This window comes from Anastrepha ludens, chromosome 3, assembly GCF_028408465.1.
Source record: "Anastrepha ludens isolate Willacy chromosome 3, idAnaLude1.1, whole genome shotgun sequence".
Taxonomy (NCBI): domain Eukaryota; kingdom Metazoa; phylum Arthropoda; class Insecta; order Diptera; family Tephritidae; genus Anastrepha; species Anastrepha ludens.
Genome location: NC_071499.1, coordinates 106,584,909 through 106,593,905, shown reverse-complemented (window position 1 = coordinate 106,593,905; position 8,997 = coordinate 106,584,909). Strand labels below are relative to the sequence as shown.

General features: G+C 39.8%; 1 pseudogene; it reads right to left on the bottom strand.

The window, feature by feature from the left end:
- Nucleotides 1-1,623: 1,623 nt before the first annotated feature.
- Nucleotides 1,624-1,785, bottom strand: LOC128859461 (U2 spliceosomal RNA; annotated as a pseudogene).
- Nucleotides 1,786-8,997: the final 7,212 nt, after the last annotated feature.

Below are 8,997 nucleotides of genomic sequence, written 5' to 3'. Positions count from 1 at the left end.
GACCCCTCCAAGGCAAAAGAGTCTCATCAATTGCAAAATCCTCAGCTGGGTATAAAGTTTATTGGTATTTTTTTGCAACATATCTATAAGTGGTTGAACTTTTCCAGTTCTATCCCCTGTTGGAATGGTTTCATTGTTGGTGAAGTGTATATTTGCTAGTATTAACTCAAAACGGTTCCGCGGCATTACCTTGGGCGCTACATTGTTCTTATAAATTTCACTTGTAGACCAGTATGATGGAATACTACCACATCGAACAAGACACGTCCATAATACAAGTCCGAAGAACTTTTTCATTTCATCGCTATTAGTTGGAGTCCATTTTTTCATTCGACTTTCGCGTTTCAATTCTTTTGCAATCAGTTGTTGCTCAGCGTATCTATTTGTTTCTAATACGATGAGGTTGATTATTTCATCGTCAATAAACAAACGAAAAACATCAAATGGGGTGACACTTTGTGGGACATCTACTTGTAGGCCTGATTTTCCCGAAAAAGTAAATGTTTTATGACGACCTTCGTATTCAGACCAGACAACATTTATAATTTGGGGTTCACCTGCGACCCGATTTTCTTGTTCTTCATCGCTTTCTTCCCTATTCTCTTCTAGTGCTAGGCTTTCAAGAACTTCTTCTATATTATTTATGACTTCCTCATCTTCTTCACTTTCCGAAGAGTATGCAGTAGGATTATACATAGGATCCTTTACAGAGTCATCGAGCTACTATAATCTTCATCTTCTTCACTTTCTGGAATTGCGAGTATGTTTTCTAACTCAGTATCTGATAAAAATTTTCTTTTCGACATTCCGTAACACAAATATTATCAACCAATATAACGCGATCAAGTCTTCTTGTTTACTGAGCATGCAATAAGCTTTGCCTTGTTTCTGTTTGCAAAAATAACGGATTCAAACATCAAAATACATTGTCGTCATATAACGTTGTTTGGTGTTTGTTTGCAAAAACAACATACTCCCAATTGTTTTGTTTTTGCAAAACGAAGTAGAGCTTGTATGACGACGATGTATTTTGATGTTTAGCCAATGTTTTTGTCGTGCATATGTATGCCCGCCATGGCCCTGAGTTAAAAAAAATCGGTAGGCGCCACGTCGAACATATGTATGTGTGTGACATACTAAATAATTAGTTAAAAACTGCCTGTTTCTAAGCAGAAAATATTACCAGCACTACCCTAAATTCCAATTTTGACGTCTCTGATGAGATTTAAAAAAAAAATACCAGTCTAACGGTTAGACGCGATAGAAGTGAAACCTTCCGTAAAACAAACTGAGAGAGAATAAGACGAAAGCAGCATTAGGAGCGGGATAATTATAGGTTCATTATAATATTGCTATAAAGTTCATATTTTATTTTCTTCATTTTATTATATTATTATTCATCCTCAATGTTTTCAATTTCAACAAATGATACGAGTGGCTTATGATAGATAAAATATGATACAAATGCTTTGGTTTCGATGTTGTCAAAAAAAATACCCAAACGGACCGAAGAAACAGACTTACAAATTTCTTCCATTTTCGTCTACTTGAATTCATATAAAAATTTATGTCTCTTCCCACCAAAGCTAAATGTATTAGTATATTTCTTCTTGTATTTATTCAATAATTTGGGCCGAAATCCCGGCCGTACTGCAATACCGGGCCAACCCGTGGCAGAGGTGGAGCAAGCCCCTAAAACACTCCGTCCATTTCCAAAAATCAGTTTAACATTTGTTGTCCTCCGATGGAGGATCTATCATCTTAGCCATAAGGCCGAGAAGCAATAACCATACACAACCAACAAACTACCTAGTCAATACATTTTCTAATAAACCTTTTGAGAATTACACGCTCACAAAAATTAATGTACGAAATATTTATACCGATTCACTTAAACTGACTTTCAGTATCTAAACCAAAAATAGAAAAGCCAAAAAACTGTTTTCAATAAATAATCAGAAATGTCCTACAATGCAAATTTCAAACAAAAAATTTTTTCTTGTGATTCGAACCAAGAATTTTGGATCGGAAGCTCACATTGCTAGCCGCTCGGCTATCGCGCCATGCTGTCGGCGCTGGCCTAAAAGTTATTTAGTTCGTCGCTACGTTTATATGTAATATTCGTAGCCAAGATGGTCGCTTTTTCGTTTCACTTTTTCTCAAATCACTCCCAACGATTCTAAAGAAGTTTTCACTTCAAAAAATGATGTGGCCCCAGAGCATCTTATTTGCTGAAAGTGCCTTGGCAGTCAATGTGTTAAGTTGTATGATTTTTGTTGCATGTTTTAAATTATACAAAAATTAAAATTAAGTAAAAAAAATATTCAAAACTTTGCAATAAATCGTGCTGCTATTATTGCGAGCACAAGTGTATATGACATATAGTTTGTAGGTATGTATGTAGATGGGTGTAGCAAATGAAAATCCTGATTTTATCATTTCATGTGTGTAATTGTATGCAACTACTTATTTCACAAACTGCACCACTTTTTGGTGTACCTGAGCATCAAGCGTGTGCTATTACATTTGTTTAAACAATTATACTGCATACACACACACACACACATGCATGCGAGTATGTTCATATGACATTTATTACGTGTTTCTTGTTCGACACCTAACATAAAGCACGCATGCGCACACACTTCAATGCCGATTTTGCTGCGCTTCTTCAGTCACATTTTCGCGAACGGTGGCGCTTTTCTGTCGGAGGAACTACACAACAACAGGTGCAGAAAGCAGCGCTCACACCACGCGTCGTTTTTCATGCGTATTTCTTTTGGTGTTTCTATTGCTTGGAATTTACGCGATTCATGAACAAGTTGAAGCAGATTGTTGATTACATAGAGAGCTCATATCAATTTCGTTTTTTAAAAAATGTTTTTCCATATTAAATTTTTTGGAATTTTCATTTAGACCTTCTGAAATTAATGACATCGTGAGCTGAGTCTACTCATCAGCTACAAATGAGACCCACTTATTGGTGTGGACCCACTTCGTTGGGCGATAGTACATAATACATGGGTGCGGACCAAAGAAAGCCTAGTCCATTCCCACGCGGGTGAAATGTTCAGATGCTTGATTTCAATTTATGCCATTTGGTCCGATTTTGTCTGTCGTCGGTTTCGAACACTACAAGAAATAGAGGTTATATCAATTATCTCTGAAATAGCAGCCAGATCCCAAATTGGAGTTAGTTTTTGAGTCGTCTGCAAAGGTTCTATTTATAATGTTTATGTCTGAGTTCGGTTTTCAATTCAAGATGACACAGAGGCTCAGAGAACTTAGCGTATGGCAACTACAATGGGAAGCGACGTTTTTGTGCTACCTTTAGATATTGATGAAATAAGAGTATATTCATCAAGGGCGCTTAAAATTTAAAGTTAACTAAATAAATAAAGTTAAATAAATAAATAAACAAACAGTTTGAGCAGCAAAATAATTGTTATTTTTTTTTTCATATGCATTCAATAAAACTATCTGGGGAATATAACTTCACGCAAATGAACGTCACGACTCCGCTGTATATCATCATCGTCACCGTTTCCTGTTTCTCCCACTGGAACATAAGGCCTCAGTAAATTTGAAATTTGAAAAGGTCGAGCCAAGGAGCACCAGGAGATTTGGTGGCTCCTAAAACACTCAGGCTAAAGAACCCATTGTATTGAAAGCTCTGGAAATGGGGTAGATAGTCAAGGAGGGAAGGAGAAAAGTATCAGAGAAAGAGATAGGAAAAAATAGAGACAGAGAGAGAGATAGTTAGTCCTGTGAGAATTTTCCAGATTCTTTGGCAAATCTGTAAATATCCTCCAGTTTTAGAGAACGAATATTACTCATTCTCATGACGTCGGAACCCAATACTCGTAGCCGTGCTCTAGCAAAGGCAGGACCCTCACAGAAAAAGTGCTCAGTGCTATCCGCCTCCTCCAAGCATGGCAGGCATACCGGGTCCTCGATGATTCCAATGGTAGTCATATGCTGACCCCATGGGTTGTGTCCTGTAATGATGCCGACCATCAGCCGAATATCTTTCCTTCCAAGTTTTAGTAGAAAGTTTGACAGTTTTCTGTTCGGGCTGATGATTTCGTTCCAAGTTTTTTCTGATGTTTCAACTTCCTTCTGCACTGTTCTCCTCCAAGATATTTTTGGATGGCCAATCTTGCGAACACCTTGTAGATTCTAATCCAGTGCTTGACGACAGATTTCATATAAGTGAATACGAAGCGAATGCCCAATCAACTTCCACCTCCACTTTCGAAGTTTTACCACCCCAATTTTTATCGCTACTTATAGCGCACCCTAATGGACAACTTTTGGGTGAGATCTTCGCATACATGTCGCTCAATTTCATTAAGAACGCGAGTTATGTAGGCCTGCAGAGTAGTAATCTTTCGTGGTTTATTTGCAAAGATTATAGATTTCACGTCGCCCCACAAAAACTAGTCTAGAAACTAGTTCGTCACTCTAGGAGATGACGAACTCTTCGAACTTCTCATAAAATACTTCCCATGCAGTAAGAAAAGTAGCGCCATCTTGTTTTAGCCACATGTTTGTGACAATCATAGTATTGTTTCTAGGCCACAAAAATTGGTGACTTTGACGAAATAAGCGCCGATTACAGGACGTCGGAGTCGACTTTAAAATAGTGCAAATAAGAGGAGAAGCTCGGCAACACACACAAAAAGAGTGTAAGCAACATATATATATTTTTCCGTGGTTCCTTAGATTTGATTTGTCGATATGAACGGCCTGCTTGAAGCGCTTCTGTTTCAGCTAATCGTATCTACGTATTGGATGGTCTCCCGCGTCTGCGACTTCCTTGTGGGCACCAGTTTAAGGCTGCTTTTGCAATATCTCCATGAGGCTTCTAAAGTGTATGCCCAATTCATTTCGTGCCGAATATCGAAATAAACAGGAACCTGCTGCGTCAAACTCCTGCTTCCGAGATAGAAGAATTACTTACTTCTTCGATATTAATGCCGCGTATCTGGACGAATCGCAGTTCGGTGATATTGCGGCACATCATCTTCGTCCTTGCAATGATAATCCTCAGTCCTGCTTTAGTTGCGCAATCGCCTACAGCCTCCATCTTGGACTGTAGTATATGTCTGCATTTGTGTGGCAACAGACAGATGTCATCAGTGTGGTCTATGTCTTTCAGGTTGCTGTTCAACCCCACGAAATACTGCTAGTAGCCGCTGAAGCTTCTGCACTATTAGGTCCAGGACTAGGTTGAATAGAAACGGGGATAGAAAAGAGTGACCAAAGAAAGTGAAGATGTCCTACTCGCGACTTCTTTCGATTTATATGAATATGTACCAACCGGGTAGACATTGACTGAATAGTACTATGTTAGCGTCTTGAAGAGGTTGCGGCATGCATTTTTCATGTGCGGCCCAAACTCACGGTGACTGGCTGGATCTTGCAACCTAACAATGCGTCAGTCCATTCTTGAAACACTATGCAAAAGCTTTTATCGATAAAAGGCATTTTAGTGTTGCCTTCCCTCTTACATATATCTTCCTTTATGACTTTTTCTCAGATAAAGTTGCAATTCAAGGAAACTCATCATAGCAGCTTACAGGAGGTGCTTCCAAACGTGGGAGCAACGTTGCAATCTTTGTATAGAGTGAAAGGGAGACTATCGCGTTGGTCGGTAATGAAATTTTGCGTGTAACTTCATCTGCTTTTGATTTATTGGCAAAGTGCCGGAACTTGATTGTTACATCACGGAGACTAAATCTTAATGGAAATGCTCATAAATTTTTTGCTACCTAAACCCATTTACTTCATTAGATAATATTATAGTAGTTGTTAGCATTTGTATTTGTATAAAATTGACGCTTCCTCTTTTTATTTATTTTTCAGGTGAGCTTTTAAAACTGTGTCGCCCCAACACGGTCGACTTGGCCGCAAATAAGAGTTATTGGATGCGACATACCTAAACTCATTTTTCGTTTACTCATCACCGTATTTCGCGGATATGAAGACACGAACTGAGCAGAAGTAGGTGCCTTTTATTGGATCTCACAAACGCGCGGCTGATGAAAAGTAAACCAAAATCTATTAGCGCCTAACAGTAACTCATCGCTGTAAAAGAAAGTTTTAATTATGGAAAAATAAATAAAACTACAAAGCGGCCACTAAGCACTTGTAGAAATGTCGAAATTGTCCAATAGAAATTGCCGTACATAGTAAAGCAGAATTTCTTAATGTCTAACAAATTTGTGTATAAAATAATTGAAGTTGCAGTGAAAATTTAATGATCTCATGAAGAAAAACAGGTGTATACTAATCGCTATAATATCGAGGAAACACTTAATAAAATACTTATAACTATTTAGGTACGCAGGGCATTTCGGGCACACTTTTAAATATTAATAATATAATCCGTAGAGAACGATGGCGATGGAAGAGTATAGTGGCATCTTGAAAAATTTCCTACAGAATTAATCATTTAAATACAGAAGCATCATCATCATGCTGCTGTTGCGGCTAGTTTCGCATTTAAGCTGGGCAGGAGTAAACTCAACTTTCCAATCAGGAATTAAAAAAAACAAATTCCTCAGCAATCAGTTTCACTTTACAAAATTATAGAGCTCACAACATCTCCTGTGGCAATACCACCCTAATAGTATACAGGGTTTTATTGAAAAGTAATGAGCCTTCCTGCGCGGAGCGTCTGTCAAGCGATCAACCGAATCGGCTGGTGGGGGAAAATGATCGTTGGACCTTCTCTTTCCACTAGAAACCGGTCCCAGTTCGCTGGCAACAGCGGTGCAGTCAACATCGCTCCGCGCGCGAAATGCAGCGATCGTTGGAGCAACGTTACTCGATCAAATTTTGCGTAAAGCTAAACAAAACGAGTACCGAAACTATTGGGCTTACGGGGACCAATCTCTGTCCAGTGCCCAGGTAAAACGGTGGCACAAGTCGTTCAAGGAAGGCCGGGAGGACGTCGAAGACGAACAGCGCTCTGGAAGCTCTGCACACTCGAAGCATCGTCCACAATGAGTTTGTATCTCCAGAAAGCACTGTAAACGCAGCATTTTACAAAGTTCTCCTTCGGCTGAAAAACCGCATCGCCCGGGTTCGGCCCGACCTCGTCAACAATTGGACCCTTTATCACGACAATGCGCCGGCGCAAACCGCCTTCTTCTGCTTCTCTGCATTGGCCAAGATGGGGGTTCCGGTGCTTCCTCACCCTCCCTACAGCCCATACCTGTCCCCTCCGGACTTCTTCTTGTTCTCGCGCCTGAAAAGAAAGCTGAAGGGGAGGCGTTTCGACTCCATCTAGGCGATCCAAAGAACTGTGACAGCCCAATTGAACACGATTCCGGCGGATGAGTTTAAAAAATGTTTCCTGCAGTGGAAGGACCGCTACCAGCGGTGTATTGACGCTCAAGGGTCCTATTTTGAAGAATATTAGTTGTATAAGCCAAAAGGTTTAATAAAACTGTTTAAAAAAAATAAGGCTCATTACTTTTCAATCAAACCCTGTAACAATGGTTTAGTGGAACTAAGATTTAGAAAGCATCAACAGTTGGTTCTTGTGGCGGATTTACGAATGAAATCTTAGCTAAATAATTTTTCAAAGATGTTGAAATGACTGGTGTATGTTTTCGAGATCCATGTGGGAGACCTAAGCAATAAAGCGCCTTAGTAAGGGTGCAATGACCATTTCCAGGTTTATTGGAGTCAGCAATATCAATTTATTTTAAATGGAAGTGCTACGCTGGATTGAAAAAGCAGTTAAAAAGTGAAATCCACTCTCTCATCGAACAAATCCATACTCCGTAAGTCCCAAATTATAGGATTCGTAGAAGACTGTTGGTGGCTGATTAATGTGGAGAATAATTATAACTCAAATTAGCGCTAAGAGCAGGCAATGTTAATCCCTTAGCTCACAATAAGTATACCCTAAAGAGTTACTACTGCTACTGTAAAAATAATTGGCGAGTTGAGATATGGCATTCTTGAGCCATTTTAATAATAACTATAAAGATCGCTTGGTGTTGTAGGAGAGCGGAAAACTTTTGCAGTCTCCGTATAATTCTACGTCCCTCTATCTTTAATTAGTCAGACAATTATAATGCTGATGCAACTTCCAGATATAAGAACTTCTCTGCCATTGAGATAGCGTGGGTCGGGCAGTTCCAGACCGGCACATCAGCCATTACCATTGCCATGAATACAATTACGATGTCTCAATTCATAGACCGTGTAATTTGACCACATCGGCCGAGGTTTTGTTTGAGATAATAATAATAACTGGCGCTTACACCCTTTGTTGGATGTTTTTTGGGACCGCTTCCTATTGCTCTTCGAGGTAGAGGGCCAAGACGGCGTACTAAGAAGAACACTTACTTACTCACCCTGCGTCCAAGGTCGCCTGTTTTGAGAAACCTATGCTCAATGCTCTTCAGCATAACTTTCCATTTCGCGCTTCTTTTTTCGGATAATATCCTCCACAAAATTTCTGACGGCATTCCAATTTTCTTCGCCTATCATCATTTTCTCGATAATTTCTTCAAGTGTAAATACACCAATAGCTCGTTGCAGACCTGTTCTCTCTACGTTCCACCTCTCGCATTTAAAGAAGGTGTGCCCCGCATCATCATACTCAGTATCTCCATATATGCAGTTTGTTGGCTCACTTTACCCATTCGCCACAAATACTTGCGAAAGGACCCATGTCCGGACAAAAACTGTGTCACCGTGCTTTCTTTCTACACACTTTTTGAGGTCGGGTATTAGTCTCGCTGTCCATCTACCATACCTTTCAGAGTTCCATCTTGCCTGCCAAAGTGTGAGTGTTTGAACTCTATTATCGGAGAAGCGTGGTACCGGGATTCCTGTGTTTTTTGCCTCCCATCTCCGTTTACGCTCTTGTGCTAGAATGTCTATAGGGATGGTTCCGCCGATAACTAACACCGCTGCTTCAGATACTGTTCTGTATGACGAAGCCACTCTGAGAGCACAGGTGCGTTGCACAGA